The following is a 20,812-nucleotide window of genomic DNA, read 5'->3' on the forward strand; positions in this document are numbered from 1 at the left end:
CGTGGCTCCGTAGCGTCGTCGTCGTCGTCGGCGTCGTATATCAGTCGAAATGCCTTTTTGTTTAACATGAAATGTAAATTGCATACAATTTTGACAATCTCGCATGTTAGTTTGTATCGAATGATACGGAAATAGGACCCCGACTCTAGTTTGTCTCAGAATTAAAAAAAAACTACGAATGCGTGACATGCGTGAAAAAAGTTTTCATTTACCGCCATTTTACATACAGTTTATCGTTGAATTATTTTTAAATATTAAGTGAGTTTGTTTTGTTATTTTAAAGTAACTATAGCAAAAGTTTCGTTTAAAATTAGCGATAAAGATATTTCGGCGACGCCGCCACATATCCGCGAGTTCCACCAAAACAGCAACGATGCCCCAACGTTAGCTGTAATTTGGGTTAGGGAATACATCATAGAAAGTTTATAATAAGTGTGTAGATGAAATAGTGTATATGAATAAAAAAAAAAAAAAAAAATCTTAAACCCACTCTTGTGTTTTAATGCCTTTCATTATGTTGCAGTCACATAAACTACTATAATTCATTTATTTCCGCCAACTACAAGACGCAGCATATGAGAGCCACACAAGCGCACCGGGACTAATTAAGCGTGAAACCGCTTGCTTTAGTTGCTTCCTCCAGTAATATGTACAATAGTAGATTGTGTCACAAGGGAGCAATATGACATATTTACGGCGAAGGCGTACATTGAATCCCTCACTAGGGCAAGTGTTAATGTCCAAGGTGGAAATAATTTTGCTACCATGTGACACATACTTCTTTTCGCATCATCTACGAGGAAAATAGTATGTTTAAAAATAGTTTATGCAAAAAAAAAATAACCATGCACAGGACCGGGATCAGTGGCGAGCAGTAGTGTTGGAGGCCACGACACACTTTGGGTCGCTGCGCCAGAGGAGTAAGTAAGTAAAAAAAAATAGTGTCCTAGAATAGAAAAGTGCTACTTTGATCTCTCCTAGCAGGGAATAAAAGATCTTTTCCGAATAGGTGTCGTGAAAAATAGTGTTCTAGGGGTGAAAGTAAGATGTTGTATTTTATTTATTTTAACTTAATTGCACAATAAATGCTTTTGCTTTTTGCTTGCAATTTAATGCTTTAAGGCATTTTCTACCAGTCACCTATAGAGCAAAACAAAAATTCTTGAATATGAGTGTAGTGAGAAAAATAATTCAGAAAATATAACAACCATAGGCTATTTTGGACAACTTTGAACAATTTTATATGGACATTGACAACACAGTATACAGTATATATATAAAGGTGAAGAATGCAACTGAGAAGTGCTTCTCTTCTCGCGTTAAATTGCAATTATGTCATGATTTCGCACTCTTCGTTAAATACTGTGGTGTCTGTTAAAGGATACCTCAACCGTCTATATCTTGATTTCGATATCTTTATTATTCATAGATGGTAGGATCGCATAGATGTGCTATGCCGCGTGCACCCGTGAGGGACAGATCATACGCAATTAAAATTCTATGAAATGCGACAAAATTAAAAACACGTTTAAACATCGCGGAAAACATACCACAAACAACCTACGTAATAATAAAAAAATATTGGTAACAGTGCTCAAAAAAAGCATGCAGGAGCAATTACCCTCAGCACGAACCAAACCACCAGCTACCACACCTAGTAGTCTGCTGGTAGCTTAGGTAGCAGAAAACTTTGCACAGTATAACCGTGTCACCTATTGAATCTATCAAGTATTAAACAAAAATCAAACTTATATCTTAACTATAAGATATATAGTTGTAGATTATATACTCTATAGTTCAAACTATATAGTTTGTATGGAAAACAAACGCTTGCGCGTCCTATCTCCATGCCACCGCCATCTAGCGAGCGTTTTGCATACTAATGTCTAATACATGCCATGAAACTGTGAAAAACTAACGCCTGCGCGATCTAACTCGACGCTAGCGCGATCTAACTCGACGCTAGCGGTATCTAGGGAGCAATTGGGTAAACTTTCCGTATTGGAAGTGGTGTTATGTTACAATATACGATAAGTTGGATGGAGTTGTATGGGAGGTATGGTAAAACATATTAAACAGGCCAATTCGGGTTTTAGTTATTAAATCTCATTCCAATATGATACTGATCTGATTCTGATCTGTCAGTGTCAAAAGTGACGTTTTTGGTTGAAGGTTGACATAATGCGCAATTCAGCACTTCAGCAAGTCCTCTAAAGGAGATGATGTTAGATCCATGTTAGATCAATATCATATAATTTTGTTTAGTTAAATTGGCCTGTAAGTTACTCTAAATTCATTGAAAACTTGATACTTATAAAATTTTATTGCAAATAATTTTCGTAAAGTTCGCTTGAAACTTATTACCAGGATAAATAAATGGGTATCTTAAACCTAAAAACATAAATTAGATTATAGAATCGAGACAAATTATCTTTCGTTAACTTTAATTGGTTTTGAAGCTTTGTGACGTCGATGTGGAAAAAAACCATCTATCAGGTAAGACCGTCTACAAGAACTTTCGTCGCTTCTAACTCTTGCGTTTGTATTTGCACACATACTCCACTGACAGAAGGAGCAAAGCTCTTCCTTTCTGACTGTCTGAGCGAAGTACCTATGCAAGAAATACGAAAGTTCTTGACCTTCTTCACACCCAAAAATGTTATATGCCTGTCTTCTCCCCATTCACCTTATTCTAATAAGTACCATCCTAGAATCTAAATGGAATTTCCTCCCGCGGACGCTCCGGCTGTGGTTTTCTCGAGGGACTACAGTATGGGGTCTTTCAAAAAAGGAGTGTAAAGGTTTTTAAAGGGTCCGCAACGCGCATGTTGCACATCTGGAGTTGCAGGCGTCCATAGGCTACGGTAACTGCTTAGCCCTTGTATAAAAAGTAATAAGACTCATGTGATATTTCTGTGACGAAAACCTATTTCCTGGATGAATGGCATCAAACTGATGTCTTTTTGCTATCACACACCCGTGCGTCTCGCTCGCGCCGTACATGTGGATAATATACACGGTGTAACATGAGGAAACCGAAAGATTTTAACAGTGTATTCCTGATCATATTTAGAGACTAAAATGTCATAAAAACTTTCTGGATTTCGCCTAGTTTAAGAGTTAATACCTAAATATATTAACTTTTTATGCACAAATTTAACATTCAAAAAAAAAAAAAAAAATACAAAACAAAATTTTTTTGGCGAAATTTCATAAACTCATATAACATTTCTCCTTCTTTTGGCCTCAGAAGTGCATGTTTAAAATCTTTCGGGTTCCTAGTGTTACATCGTGTATATGTGGTATGTTGCAGTTATCCTATGTATGTAGAGTGAGCTGTAACTTTAATAGCCCGGTTCATATTGTTCATCCAATTACGAATGTAAGTTTCTTAACTTTAGTGTACTTATATATATTATAATTAACCATCCTAAATCTTGTACTTTTTTTACAATCGCCATGCTTAGGTTGGAAGATGGCGTTTTGTCGAAAAAAACTAAAAACTTGAATAACTCGAAAACCTACTAAACCTACGTCTAGTTTAAGTTTGCGGTTAAAGTAAGGTGGGGTAAGACGAACATAGTGTATTTTGCTCGGGCAAGACAAACAGTATGAGGATACCATACAAGTGTTTGCCTTGTCCCAGTGATAGTCTTACCTTATATTAAAAATACACACTGTAAATCAATAAATTCTAGTCCTTCAGATTTTATTACCGACCCCTTATCTTCGTACCGGCTCGTTATCTTTATAGAGGTAGTAAATTGACGTCAAACCCAAAAGATAATTCAATATTGATGTTTGTGCTAAAATTCGTTGAGCATTATCATTAATTGGTGTCAATTTTCTCCAATCACTGTCTTCCAGTAAATTGAGATGATCGATTCGGTTCGATGATATTCATTTTATTTCAAGTATTGTTTATTTATTCGAGTTAAACGATAACATAATTTATAAGTTTAAATCGTAAATGTTAAATTGCTATTAAATAAATAATTATACCTCAAACTAATGAGCCAGCAATATGAAAGTTAGACAACTAAACAACTGTTATCTGTTAAATGATCTGCGCAAAATCACATTGTGTTCAACGATTTTATAATGAGATCATTTACCCTGTGCTGCTGAAAGTGTACCTAAATTATTATGGATTAAATAAACAAAATATCAGTAAGTGTGTGTATCATTGTTATGGGTAAGGAAAACCAGGACGATGGCAAAGACTAGCATAGGCAGCTTAGTCCAACTAGAATTAGAAATGAACCTCACAACACTACAAAAGGCTAGCATATTTGACCAGTGTGTCCTACCAGTACTTACTTACGGAGCGGAAATCTAGGTCTTTACAAAAGAAATCTTGCACAGATTACAAGTAACCCAAAGAGCGATCGGAAAGAAGAAGGGCGGAAATCTCACAGGAAAACAAACAATTGGCTTCGAGAACACGGTAAAGTCACTGATGTAACCAGGCGAATGGTAAAACTAAAGTGGGAGTGGGCTGGGCATGTGGCCTGAACAGATGGCTCACGGTGCAAGAGGCTGGTAGAGTGGAGACCTTGGGGAAAGTCGCGCCCAGCAGGGAAGCCAAAAATGCGTTGGTATGATGATATCAAGAGAAAAGCCGGATCGAAATGGGTACATACAGCGCAAACTAGACCCGAATAGCAAACATTGAAGGAGGCTTCATTGAAGGATCTCTAAGATTGGAAAGTGCTAAGAAGAAGACATAACAAAATATATAAATAGCAACATCAACAATGTATATAATAAGGTCATAATTCTTTTTGAGTCTACCTAGCCAAGCCACAAATTCTGCTACTAAACTATGAATTAAAGTTATTGAATTAACTTTTACAAATAAGATAAGTGTATAGAAAGTATTTATGAATTTCAAATGCCTAATGATTATTCAATGTTGTAATCTCTTGTGTAACCGCGTGTATTTAACTTAAAAAAATGTTTGAAAAAGGATTAGACTGACGACTCAAGACTGGAAAGTCTTTTAAGCGCAGTGTGAAACTAAGTCGAGTTTTTTTAACTTACGGCCCGATTCGAAGAATGAGATACGATAACGATAAGTTCTGGTTTAGATAAGTTCTCATTTAGATATCGTTTGTATGTCGTATAATTGACAGAAGCAGCTCGATTCGGGCAACCAATGTCACTTTGACGTTAGAAATATCGTAGATAGATCTTACTGGGATCACAGCGGAATCGAAATAAACGACAATTTTAACATGTCGTTTATTTATCGATCTTTTAAAGATATTTTCCTACTCCTCTACTGTTATCTGTCATTTATGCATTCATTAACACGAATATAAGAACATACATAAAAGATTTCAAGAAAAGTCTATATTGTCTATTCCTCATAAAAGCTCTTGTGCTTTTATAAGCTATAATGTTACTGCGATTAATGGCTACCAACCTAACAAAACCAAAACGAATACAGTTTTAAACTAAGTGCATTGATGCCAACTTACAAAAGATTCATTTGGTTGCATAGTAAAAATAATTACGTCATAAGTCAGAAACACGCATGTGACACCCGTAATATAGCAACACCCATAGACTACGAAGACCGCTTAGCGTTGCTTGTTAGTCTCCGTAGGCTACGGTGGCCAAAATTGAGAAAAAACTGTCCAAAAAATTAATTTAGCAAGTAGCAAGTACCAGGGCCTCATGAGTTACGAGGAGGTGTCGCTGACCGGCTGGCCGCGGCCCGGGGCGGGCCGGGCGCGTAACAAGGTATGCTCGCGCGTCTTGGCTATATACTTTTGCTGTAATTTGTTTACCTAAATTAAGATTTATTTTTGTTGACTCGTAGGAAAAATATTGTATGCAACGTTGTATAAGTAGGTCAAAAAATTCTCGTGGCGTATTCCTTTACAATGTTCGCCTACGCCTTCGGCTCCGGCTCACATTGTAACTCACGCCACTCGCCTTTTTTGACCCTTCTTATACAACTGATGCATAAAATACTATTCCAAGAGCTTAAACGTATCTTAATCATTCTTCGAATCGGGCCGTTAGTCTTGTTAGACCAGAGTTCTTACAAAGTCTTCACGCAAAAATAGTTAGGTAGCTACTTGTTCGTTTTTGTAACAGCTTCTAAGCTAATATGGTGCAGGCGGTGCTAAGGTGCCATTCCCGCTGCTAACTTAGCAAGTCAAAGTATTAGCCAAACCACATTCTTTTAATCCCCTTATTCAAAAAATCTTCGTTAAATTTTCTATCTTTCTAACAAATACGAATGTCAGAATAACAATTAGGGACAAAATATTGTCAACAGCGTGTTAGAATTGACAGACATTTACGAATAATGCCATATATATGTAAATATTATAGGTATGTGCGCATCACATGTCTGTGTCTGTGTTAATGTGCTGTATTATTTCTGTATTGAGGAGTGCAATAAAGAGTATTTGAATTGTATTGTACGACATTCTAAAGATTTTTTATTTGGTTGACGCCTTACGCTGTGTAACTTGCGTACCTAGTATCAAAATACTTACATGAGAAGGCTGCAACATTTTAATAATATTTATAGAAGAATAAGTCTGGTTACGAGTCACAGTCACACATTGTGTTTGAGGTCTCAGGACCGTCAATTGAAAACATTTCAGTGTGGTGGTACAAGAAAAGAACCGGACAAGTGCGAGTCGGACTCGCTCACCGAGAGTTCTGTACTTTATAGTATTTCTTGTTATAGCGGGAACAGAAAAGCATCATCTGTAAAAATTTCAACTGTCTAACTATCATGGTTCATGAGATACCTACAGTCCGGTGACAGACGGACAGACAGACACGGACGGACAGCGGAATCTTAGTAATTTGGTCCCGTTTTACCCTTTGGGTAAGGAACCCTAAAAATGTAATTTACTGAAATCAACAAGCATTAAACATACTAAGAGCGATAGCACAGCGGTTAGGGCGCGGGCACACTGGCGATTTGTGAGCGAGTTGAAAGCGAGGCGAGCGAGTTGAAAGCGAGGCGAGCGCGCAGCGAGTTCGCCGCGCGCGCGTAATGTGTTCGCCGCGAGCGCGTAATGACATACTGGGATGGGACAAATTGGCAAAGCCGTGACAAAGCCCCACAGCAATAAGCTCAATAAGGCTTGTCTTGCGGGTACTTAGACAACGATAAGTACCCTTAGTGGTTACGGATCTCGAGATCATGTTACAATAGTTGATCTGAAATCTGGACTCGCTGCGCTCAAGTCCTATTGAGAATAATCTGCCTGGCTAATGAGGTCTTTAGCTAGAAAGTCCTCAGGAAATTGTCTCTCGGTGCTCGGCTAGTGGTAAATGATCGTGTTGTGCCTCGTTCACTTAATAAGTATACCTACATTTTATGCTTGATAAAGATTCAAATTTATTATCTCTGGGAATTAACTTACCTATATATGGACTAACTAGTTTCATACCAAATTTCATCAAAATCAGTTCAGCGGTTTAAGCGTAGAAATCTTGTTCGTTGCATTGCATAGAGCGTCTTAAGTGATGTCACACCGTACCGTACGTCGTAGTTGTAACCAAGAGGCCAGAGTTGGGCGTAATCAATTACTTTTGGATTTAAATTACACATTACATTACAGTAATTATGATTCCTTAGTAATCGATTCCTCTGGTAATCTAAATTACTGTAATCAATCCCGCCGATTACTTGCGTAATTGATTCCTTCGGAATTGAATATATCTAACTACAAGTGTAATCGTGATTCCTCGGTAATCAATTACTCGAGTAATCTGATTACGTAATATTATCCAGACTAAATTACAATTACTTAATGTCAAAATAATTTCCTTCGTTCTTATCCCAGAAGACAAATACATTTTATGTGTGAAACTGTATAATTACTGTAAAATAATGATTATTTAAGAATCCAAGATGGCGGCCGTGCAGTATGCCATAAAAGTCGTCATGGATGTCGTTTTATAGGTTTTAGGGAATTCAGATTTCGAAAATTTTCAAATGGGCATAATTTTCGAAATCTCCACTCCCTAAAACCTACTAGTACTAGTACTAGACATAGTGCATGGCCGCCATGTTGGGTCATCATTTTTGAAATCTGCACACCGGATACAAATAAGATGCATCTTTATAGTAAATCGAAATGTACTTTTACGTCGGTACTCAGACATATAGCTTTATTTATAACAAAGTATATTTTGAAGTAATCTGAAAGGAATCAAGTAATCCATAACTGTAATAAGGAATCGACACTGATTCCCAATTACTAGTAATTGTAATATTCCAACAGATGATTCCTGATTCCTCAAACGTAATTGTACTTAGTAATCAGCTAGTCAGATTACAAAGTAATCTGGGAATCGGTAATCAGATTCCAAAAGCAATTTCGAGTAATCATGGAATCAGGAATCAAGTACGAAATGCCCATCTCTGCAAGAGGCACATCTATGGACTTATGAATATGTTACACGATACATATTGTAAAGAGCCTTATTTCGTGATCAGTACCCCTAGTGTAAATTTAGTCGATAGCGAAACGTGACGTACGCGTTTGCGTTAAGTCTCATTTTGTATGGGTTTTGAACAGCGCGCCAAGCGGGACGTTTTGGAAAGTCAAAAATCTCATACAAAATGACACTTAACGCAAACGCGTACGTCACGTTTCGCTGTCGAAAATATTTACACTAGGGGTACGGGTTTAAAAGGTTACTTATAGTTTGAAGTTGGAAATTACTAATGTCAGCTGCTGTTGCTATTCCCATAGTAACCGAACAGTCATCGTATATAACGTATGAACTCTCGTACCGTGAATCGGGATGATGATACCAATATCTAATAATTTATAAATCGAAGCGAGGCGAGGTGACGATCCCATCCCCCGCTGGTTTTACCAGTGCAATCAGTCAACGCAAGGCAGCAAGCCAGCTGTTGGGGAGTGTAGCTACTCCGAGCGGGCGAGTCAAAATAGCATACAATTTTATTAGGCAGTTGTATGGTTTTTTAACCCAAAGCCCAATATTTAGTCCAACGCTTTCACCCAATACATATACAAGAAATTCAATAAATATAGAACATTCTAGATTCCATCAACTCTCAATAGACTTTACAGTTACACCCTAGCGGCTGCTACTGCTGCGTGCGTCCCATGACACAGGCAAGGGCAGCTTCCGCTCGGTGTACCTACCTCTTTCATCTCATTTAAGTGTCCAAGTAGCCTCTAGGTGATGGTTTCAACTCCGCGCACGCCTCCCTTCCAATTGCCACTTTTATTGCAATTGGTTCTATATAGACAATTGATCCTCACAAAAAAACAGGCCCTCTTTAGGCGAACGCTTACTTCCTTGAGCAATGCGATGAAATAGGAGTCACGGGAGGCCTAGTTTGATATCAATTTGAATTTCAGATACAAGCATTAAAACTCTGTTAAGTTTATATGATCCTATTATATTCATAAATTATGATATGGTAATTACAGATTCCAACTCAAATAGCTTTTAAATTTGCTAATAATTTAAGTGAGAAAATTACCTCTTTTAGAGGTTACATTTATTACAAAAAGGGTTTAATTATAGGTTTTAATTAGTTTTATCTGCCTGTTTCCCGTCTGTAATAAAATTTTACAGGTTTATTAAATTTAAAGGTTTTTCTAGTGTTGTTTGAAACAAAGGATGTTTTTACAAGTTTTGGTCATATTTCACGAGTCGAATATGTGGGTTAAATTAAATGACTTTTACTTGCGGGACAACCCACAAGAACAAAAACAAAATTGATTCGATATCCGGCGCCTATTTCACCAACTTGATCATTGAGCGCCTTTTGGCTGTGTTCCACATTTTTCGGAATGTTACCGTCAAACTCTATTTCTACATAATCCCAAACATCTTAATGAATATGAATGCCATCTTCATCATACATTTCCACGTCCTATAGTTTTCCATTCCCTTAAGTTTTTCCATCACGTATGGAGATGAGGAACTTGTACTGGACGCTATTACTGCCGGCAACGGCCCATATTTGAATAAGCATTGTGATGATATGCATGTTTCTAGAAGTACTTATTATGTCTAACCACTAATTAGGTACTTCTAGAAATATAGCTGTCTTAGTAATTATTTATATACATTAACATAGCTGTAAGTGCATACTAACATATTTATGAGTCTAAAGTTACTTGAATTAAATTATTTCGCTTTTTGCGCTCAATATTAAAAACAAAAAAAATGATTAGCTGCATAATCATATAGGTCGGTAACGCACACGTAACACCCATGTAGTTGATGCGTCCATAAGATACGGTCACTGCTTACCATCAGACGGGCCGTATGCTTGTTTGCCACCGACGTGGTATAAAAATATTTTTTTTTATGATATAGGAGGTAAATGAGCAGACGGATCGCCTCAAGGTAAGCGATTCTTGCTGCCAATGGACACCGGCAATACCAGAGGGGGATGTAAATGCGTTGCCGGCCTTTAAGATAGGAGTAAGCATTCAAATCAAATTTATTTCTTTTAAAAAAGAATCGGCATCTAGTTTTGAAGTCGCTAACGTCACCTTGTAAGAAAGTATCGACACTAGTACGAGGGTTGGGGGTGCAAGTTCAAGCTAAGAATGTTCTCTTACTGGAGTCGTCTATGTTCCGATTCAAGCCGCTAGATGGCATAAAAATCAAAAGTCCGATAATCTGCTTAGAAACATTGTTTTGTATTGTCAGACTATAAAAATAATCCATCTTGAGCATGTTTTGAGCTATATTTGATTCGATATCCAGATTTAAATATCTGTAATGGTTTTGATATTGATATTATACCAAAGCTCACTTTTATTGGTGCGCGCGAATTACATTGCTGTCAAACTCGCATAGTGACATCGACAACTTTTGTCGACTACAAAATTAACTTTAACATGCATACATATACATGGATGAATGAATACCCCTTAGTGTAAATATTTTCGACAGCGAAACTTGACGTACGCGTTTGCGTTAAGTGTCATTTTGTATGAGATTTTTGACTTTCCAAAACGTCCCGCTTGGCGCGCTGTTCAAAAACCCATACAAAATGAGACTTAACGCAAACGCGTACGTCACGTTTCGCTATCGACTAAATTTACACTAGGGGTACAGATTCACTCAAGTTACTGATAACTTTATTGTTACTTACTGATAACATTGTTTTCTGCTTACCTCTCCTACACTAGCTACTTTAGATTAAAACATATTATTATCAAGGTAGGACACTCAAGGTCTATTAACACATTGCTTATTATTACATTATTTTTTGTATAAGGCTGTTTGTTGCCTAAAAAAAAAAAAACATATTTTGGTATAGAAGCAGCGAACGTATCCCAAATTACACAACACAACACACACACAGCTCTCTCTGTATCATATCTCAAATATCATCGAAACCGATTCAGTTATTGGTTGTGAAGAGCTAACAGACAGACATAAGGAGTTACTTTCGCATTTTTAATAATATCTGCCCGCGACTTTGTCTACGTAAAATTATTTCCATATTACTTCCAAAGTAAATTCCGACGCACTTTTCACCCCCGGAAGGGATGATTGCCGGCATAAAAGCTAACCTATGTACTTTCTCGGAACTCAAACTATTTATCTCGTATCCCATATATATCTCGCTCGGTTCGCTAACTCCTTACTCACGGCACGGCACTACCAGAGTGTGATCTGTTTGCGACAGGGATAGGAAGGCTGATATCTGAGTGGAAGGGAATGCTTGAAAGGATGCAAAACAGATATTAGTAGATGTAAGTTAGTTTTTAATTAATAAATAAGTAGTTTTTAAGTTATGAATCTACGTAACGCTTTGGCGTAAGCTGTAATGTTATGATAACTTAATTCAATAAATAAATATCAAATTTCATTTAAATGGATCCAGCGGTTACAGACTGAAAAGTTAAGTTAAGAGGTCGCTGTTATTCTCATGTATAGGGTGACAGTTCAGTTTAGTATAAAAGATTTAGTTCAAATTAAATTCCGCAATATGGCATATGATTATATATTACTGGTCAGGCTTTAACTGACATTATAGTAGACGCAAACCAAACTGACGACCGAGGTCATATCACTATCTCTCTCATCCTATCTACGACCAGGCGAGTGTGAATGAGAAGTTTTACGACCCCGGTCGTCAATTTGGTTTGCGTCTACTATAGTAAGTATGGATGTGATTAGGTTATCTAATAGTGATCTAACTACGACAGAAACTTAATTGAACCAATTATTAGCCAATTTTGAGCGCTTCATTAAGCAACCACCAAATTAGCGTTTCAACAAGCACATTGCTCACAAATTGAAATTATTGCCAGAATTAGACAAACTCGTAGGCAATTGGAGGAATTAATGTATTCCTAATACCGGCGGGATAATGCCGAGCACGCAATCCGCATTAACACGTTCACTGCTGCCTACGATATATTTACCATTTTTACCAATAACATCTTTTCGAATCTATTTGTATCATTTAAGCTCTGTTTCCTTAGGATAGCGGTGCTGTCATATAGCGGCCGTCTCCATATTAAATACGGCGAAATATGTTTTTTTTTTAATACTATGTCGGTGGCAAACAAGCATACGGCCCGCCTGATAGTAAGCAGTCTTCGTAGCCTATGTACGCCTGCAACTCCAGAGGAGTTACATCATGCGCGTTGCCGACCCTAACAACCCTCCCTCCCCTCGTTGAGCTCTGGCAACCTTACTCACCAGCAGGAACACTATGAGTAGGGTCTAGTGGTTATTTGGCTGCGGTTTTCTGTAAGGTGGAGGTACATCCCCAGTTGGGCTCTGCTCTAGATTTGGAATGACATCTGCTGTGCTGTGCCCTACCACACATTAAGCTGGACGACATTCACAATGCCCATACCTCTCTTGTGGACGTAGTTTAAGGCCGTACCCGGGTCCAAGTGTCTATATTTATATAGTCTGTGACTATATTGTCTTATAGTAGTTCTGTCTATACATATTAAGTTAGCTATGTTTGCTAATTAATGTGTATAGACAAAACTACTATTTACACAGCTAAGTGCACTTGCACTATAAGCGATAAGGAAGAAGAGTGGGGCGCGTCTTTGTGGATAGCACAGACTATAGTTTGGATTTGAAATGATGCGCGATCATGCTGTATCTGTAGCATTGTTTGCATTTATGCCGTTAAACACGCAAAAAAAATACCACGTTATTAGTCATATCCCAAGGGCTGCTTTTGTGACCATCAAAGGGCAAAAAACGCGATGCACATTAGCGGAACTATTTATAAAATAAAAAAAATCTCAGACAATTAATACAGTTCATATTTATTAGTATCAACTTACAATCTCTGTTACGTTACCGTGCAATAAATTACATAAAATAAATTAGGTAACTTTAGATGAAACACTTTAGATTGCTGATTATTTTGGCCGATCTACCGAACTGCACGTTTGTGAACATGCAATTTGATATATACCTTAATCGACGTCTGTTATTTGCATCATTATTTATGTTATAGATTATTATACAGAACATAACAAAACGAAGGCGCAACAGACAATAAAACATGTACATATTAATTGTAAGTACCTATAAAAACTTGATCACATTTGATTCATGGACAAAAACAAACCAGAAACAGGCCAATTTGAACGAACACTGATATCAGACTGAGATCTTTCGAACGAACACTGATATCAGACTGAATTTCGACAACTCGATAGGGATAGTACCAGGGAGAAAGGGACGGTATGATTCGTCTCTCAATTGCTGTCAAACTTCGGAAGTTCGGATTGATATATCAGAAGATGTTTCGTACATAAATTCTAAGAAAGTCATTATGGTAGGAGCCAGTTGGAACCCGTGAATTTCGGTTCGAAAGTCACACTGCTTACTACTAGCTACCAGCGATTATTAGCTAGGTACATACTTATCATTATCATCTATATAATACATACCTTCCGTCCAGCGGCAGATTTCCAATTTCGAAATTTGAATAAATCAAATCCAAAACCGTTTATTTTTATGAAAAGATGAATGCGGATTTAATTTTTTTGATAATGACATTTTATAAATGTCGACCTTCGCTGTATATGCACTCCAAACTTTTCCGCATATTCTGAAAATGCAATATTTACGCCTTAGGTACTAAGGGAAAATCCGTTGTTGTATGTGTGTGATTTGTAACACTCTGTCTGTATACACTGCTCTGCTCACCAGCGATCCATTGTCACTAATCAATCCGCAGCACTCATGAAACTAAAACACCCCCGCGTCTCCCTCGCATGATTCGCGTTCAAAAATTATGAGGAAAGGGGACGGCGGTTTCTCCATACAAACGTAGTCCCCAAATTTCCTCTCTGAATATTGACATTGTGGAAAATATATTTACATAATTTGATGTATATTAACCATATCTATGCGACGTTTGACTTTTTTCGCTTTTTTGATTATCGTAAAAATTTTGAACGAAAAACAGATTTCATAAAAATTCTTAATCTTATTTTTTTTATTAGCCTATTTGTGTGTCCCACTGCTGGGCAAAGGCCCTCTAGCTTTCCAATCCTCCCTGTGCCGAGCAAGGTTCCGCCAGTCCCGCTGAAACGCATCCAAGTCGTCCCGCCATCTTTTTCTTTCATCTTATATTAATAAATTTAAATCTTACACGTAGGGGCATCGCTGTGGTTGATATACAACAAACTGTATCAAAATATTTTCAATAATGTTAATATCCAGAGAGGAAAATGAGGTCTACGTTTGTATGAAAAGGTGATTTCGCGCGGGTCCTCCACTTTCGTCTTATTTGAATTTGAAATCTGCCGATGGACATCATGTACATATGATCTTAATCCATCATTAATAGCGGATGGTAGTAACGTGTCAGGATACAATATATGTCTGATGAATAATGCATATTATGAGTGATGTTATGTTCGTTGATTCATCACTGACCAATACGGATATGATGGCTGCACTTAAATCGCACTCATTTAAAATGGCCTTATTTCTTAACCGACCCTAGTGTAATTTGGTGAGCAGGTTTGATTACGAGTATTATACGTTTTTCGTCAATTCAGTTTCTGGATTTTTTCAAAATGGCAGCGCCCTTGGGTTCGCGAGGTCACAGGTCTAAAGACATTTATCACACATATCACAATGCAGCTATGAATATAAATAAGTTTTTGGCAAAAAAAAATTTGGTACAAGCCTTTATCGATGAAGCGGTGGTGGCCGAGTGGATATGACGTTCGAATTTCAATCCAGAGGTCGCGGGTTCAAACCCCGGCTCCTACCAATGAGTTTTTTGGAACTTATGTACGAAGTATCATTTGATATTTGGGTGAATCAACTTTTTTTGTTTTGTTATCCTGTCCCGTTGTCCAAGGGACAACAGTGGCACAGTTTGTTTGAAGAGACGTTGTATGCCGTTCTATTAACATGCTTAGTAGGGGGCCCATTATGGACATTGGTTATAACGACCACAAAAACGCAAGTTTGATACATTTAAGTACCATAAAATCAGTATTTCAATGAACTTTTGTCCCCTGGACAACTAATCGTAACCATGGCAACGAGTGACGCTAAAAAGTTGATTCTCCCATTTACCATTTGCTTTTCGGCGAAGGAAAACATCATGAGGAAACCGGACTAATCCCAATAAAGCCTAGTTTACCCTCTGGGTTGGAAGGACAGATGGCAGTCGCTTTTGTAAAAACTAGTGCCTACGCTAATTCCCGGGATTAGTTGTCAAGCGAACCCTAGGCTCGTATGAGCCGTGGCAAAAAAAACCAGGACAACTCAATCAGGAGGAAGAAACACAATTAGGTTGCGTTGTTTCATCACAGAGTTCCTATGGCCACCCATTGTCTCCATCATCAGATCAGCTCGATGGTATCATAATATTGCATTGTCACCCGACTCGCAATCGCAAATCTGAAAAAAGATCAAATTTAACTTCCACGATTTGACTCGCACTAACTAAACTAACCAACTAACATAATTAAATATATAAAAGCTCGTAAAACAGTCTGCAATAACTAAGAATGTGGAGCAAGATTTTAATTTTTGTCAAAATCTTGTTTGTAAAGGCCTTATTTTGTAAACCTCCAATATTGAGATAGCCAAAAACGATTAAGCTTAATACGAGAAATTTCAATTCAGCTTCAAACTACAACATCAAGTTGGAGCAAATAAAAGTTCCGTTTGCAAACCAAATTTGATCGTGCGATTGCATAAATTCCACCAAGGTGATGATACTGCGAAGTTGGCGAAGAGAAACTTGGACCACTCGACAAAGTTACAGAAGTTATGTATTTAAACTTAGATAAATTCTTGAAGTTCTTTGGTTCATAAATTATTTAGGAATTAATAAGCTGGAAGTAACTACTTAATGGGATTATTACGGCAGGTACATTTCGGTATTTGGTCGAGTTATGGTGATACTGGTTAAGCTCGAAAATTACAAGTTGCTTATGTGTATACAGGTCGCGCAAATTAGTTACCTAATTTGCCGATAGATGGTGCAGTAATCAATTATAATTATTATTTTTCAGCTCAGAACTCTTTCGTGTACCTACATATATATACATTGTGTATAATTGAAAGTATGCACCCTCGGTGCGCGAGTGAAACTAACTTGCATTTGACCAGTTTTTTTTCTTTTAAGTCTTTTTTGTTTATGGTAGAAGCTTTTATCGCTGACTGTACTTTTTATGCTACAGGCAACTAATACTCATTGAGATATTTCGAAAAAACCGCTACACAATTAGGTTGCGTTGTTTTATTACAGATTTCCTCTCTCATACCCTTACCGGGATTCGAACCCAGGCAATCACTACTCACTAAGTCAGACCGGTCGTCTAATCATCGGCATACATTGTATGTGAAATTTGGGTGGTCAGCTGGCTTCGGGAGGGGGGGGGAGACAGCTGACACCCCCCCCCCCCCCTGCCTGTACCTACCTACGCCCATGACCGACACACAGACTGCGGGACAGGTGAAACAAAATAAAAGCTTGTAAAGCGTCTTCAGATTATATTTTACATGTTATAAAGTGCGCTCCATACTGAGAGACACGTTGTTATAAAGTGTGCTCCATACTGAAAGACACGTTCTAATCTAATATAATCTAGTTTTCAGCTCTGCGAATTTGCAATTTCGCTAAAACGTACATCTTTTCCCAAGCAGAATTAGCTACCTTAATCTGTTTTCAAAAATATTATTTCTCCTATACATTTGCTGATACATTCCTAATCTGAAATTAATTAAAAAAATATTTCGTTATTCGAAATTTTGACATCTAAATGACATACTAATTTCTTAGTGTGTGTGTGTGTGTGTGTGTTAACAACAGTCTTCTTCTACCTAGCGTTATCCCGGCCTTTGCCAGTTTCCCTTTACGAGTACCACTTGGCTTTAGGAAACAGTTCCGTAACTTTGATGCTTAAGTACAGACACAGAGACACACAGAGCTCAAACCATTGATATATACAAATGTTATAGAGATGCAGTATCTCTTCAAGTGGCATAAATAATTTTAGAGTTGTTGGAATTTCGATTTTATTGCAATTAATCAAATTTCAAATTTAAATGACGTAATCGGACGGGAGCTGACGGTCTACCACTTCAAGGGTTAAGAAATGAGGTTTTATAGTAGACTGTTAATCAAGGTATGCATGGCACTCATTTCTGGCGAGGTAGTTTGACGCTCGAACGTAATTAGAGCGCCAATAGTCCGAGACTGAAATGGCGCCTTTCACCCGAGTTAAACATTCTTACTTTTCATTTCGAATACGAGAAAAGTAAAACAAATGTGTATAAAAAAACATGACACATCGATTCGATCGACAGGTACATAATCGATTAGTTTTTTATTGAGGGAACTTTTTATTATTAATCTTTACTGAATGGAAATTGTATAATAAATCCATTTAAAACCAAATTTTAATTTTTTATCGTATTAAATAACAAAAAAACTTACTTTGAAAGAAAAATGCTCTCGTGCATAAACGTATCACTTTCTACACACTTTTTAGAACAACAATGACCCACTTTCAGAGCTTGAGAAATTAAAAATATATTTTGCCGTAGCCCAAATAAAAGGAACAGAACATTACCAGAAACAGTTATATTCCTGCGGTACATTACTACGCATGCTGGACTCAGACTCACGCTTGAGCAGAATCCAAATATTTGTGCCGTAACGCAAATAAGCGGCAGACTTCGTGTTAAAAGAATAGAAGGTTGTCGACCTGCTCCAGCCGAAACAAAGCTGGGGTTCGACCTAATAGTGTTTGTCGCTTCTTTTATGTATAAATAGATGTTTTAATAATGTTTTCCTCTAACGTGTTTCTAAAACTATACCTATTATACACGGTGTACCATGAGAAAACCGAAAGGTTTTAATAGTGTGTTCCTGAACACATTTAGAGATTAAAATGTCATATAAACTTTTCTGGGTTCGCCCTGTTTCAGAGTTCATACCAATTAAAAAAAAAAACATCTTATTGTAACTTAGTGCAAAAATTATGGGGCGTAGTCTAAATATTCATAATGATAGATGTCAAAAAGTAACAAGTAACCTTTGCAAAAACTAGGTTTAAAAAAAAACGTAAAAATTAATTTTCAGTGCCAGTTTTACCAAAACATTAACTTTTTATGTACAAATACATTCAAGAAATTGTCAAAAAAAAATTTTTTTTCTTGCGAAATTTACTTAAATTCATATAACATTTTTTCCTTCTCATGGCATCAAAAGTGCGTGGTTAAAATCTTTCGAGTTCCTCGTGTTACACCGTGTATATACATATATTTTTTATTTCGCTTTTAGCGACACTACAGCATTCACATATTTGCATACCACACACGAAGAAGCTATTCAGTGAGGTAAAATATTGTAAGAGTAGAGTAGTTAAGTGGGTATTTTACCAGTGATAATAAGATTAACAATCCGTTTAATTTCTTAATTTAATCGCGTGTGACTCGCAACATCGCTTGTACAGAGTTAAATAAATTGGTTATTTGTATGACACTAGGGAGTAATCAATTTTATAATCCACTTTATTTAATAGAAACTATGGACACTGATGTACAGTCTACATCAAAAGTGGCGTATCAGAATATGCGGCAAAAGTATCTGCTACCCCATCATACTTTCCAAATAGATGTATACTTATCTCGATAGTTCGCGTTTAAAAGTATCGATAACGGTTTAATTGTTCTACAGGCTGTTATTTTACTCACCTGCAATAATTTACGGAGTGAATATATAGGTCATACTGAGCAACTTTTACTATGGGACCAAACCCGAAATCGCGAAAAAAAAATTAACTGTTTCATACATTTTGGCTGTTTGACATTGACATTTTGTATGGAAGAGTAAATTTAAGTTTGCGGTTAAATAAGAAATACACTGTAGAGACGTGTCTCTTTTTGCTAAGCTATCAGAGAATGGTAGATACTTTTGACGCATATTCCGATCCACTACTTTTGATTGTGACTGTACTTGTACTTGCTCATAAAATAAATGCGGGTCAATTTTCATATCAGTAAAACATGCATTGGCCTTAAATTAGATAATTAATGTATTCAATTTTGAAGAATTAATTTGACGACCGGTTTGGCCTAGTGGGTAGTGACTACGAAGCTGATGGTCCCGGGTTCAAATCCTGGTAAGGGCATTTATTCGTGTGTGATGAGCATGGATATTTGTTCCTGAGTCATGGGTGTTTTCTATGTATTTAAGTATTTATAAATATTTATATATTATATATATCGTTGTCTAGGTACCCTCAACACAAGCCTTATTGAGCTTACTGTGGGACTTAGTCAATTTGTGTAATAATGTCCTATAATATTTATTTATTATTTATTTAATTTATCAAAGGATGAAATATCGCAGATATTTGTAGTAACTTAGATGAAATAATTAATATTTTATAAGGAGTTATGTTGCTGAATTCCATAGTAACATATTACTCGTATAATAACGATGATGATTTTTGTCCGAATAGCAAACCAACATAATATAAGTAGGTATAGCAAAGCATAACAATTTTTATAAATTATCAAACCAAAAATGAAGAAATTCAAGATGGTGACCGCTTTATACAATTTTGACTTTAGAACCTTTCGAATCCTCATATTTTAATTCATTTTATTTTCAATAATACATCTCACGTTTTTAAGTTTTTATATTCAAGAAGATGCCCATACTCTATGCTTTTAATGTCTTAATACGTACATTACGTTGTCATATTTTACCGTAAATCGTATTTACGGACTCGTCGACTAAAGCATACTTAAGCTATAATGGCTAAAATATACAATTCAAGCTATTTTCATAGGTTACCGTCTAGAACCCACTCAGCCCAAGTACTCTCGTTACGTAACATTTCTATCCAATGAAATGTTTTGATACATGCATACGTTGAGAATACTTCAGACCATTTTAAGAAAGGCCTTGCTCTAATTTCCGTTTTAGACAACGTCGGGGGTGCTTGGTTAATACTGGCGGGACTGTTATGTTTGTTATGTATTTATGTACTTAACAACTACACAGAATTTCAAACAATACACTACAAACACTACATTAATTATATATGAGGTAAGCGGTGGTGGCCGAGTGGATCTGACATCCGACTTTCAATCCGGAGGTCGCTGGTTCAAATCTTGGCTCGTAGCAATGAGTTTTTCGGATCTTATGTACTGGAATATCATTTGATATTTACCACTATATTTTCGGTGAAGGAAAACATCGTGAGGAAACATCGAAGAAATTCAAAGGTGTATGTGAAGTCTCCAACCCGCCAGGCCATATTGATTATGGCCTTATAGCCCAAACCCTCTCATG

This window comes from Cydia pomonella, chromosome 8, assembly GCF_033807575.1.
Source record: "Cydia pomonella isolate Wapato2018A chromosome 8, ilCydPomo1, whole genome shotgun sequence".
Taxonomy (NCBI): domain Eukaryota; kingdom Metazoa; phylum Arthropoda; class Insecta; order Lepidoptera; family Tortricidae; genus Cydia; species Cydia pomonella.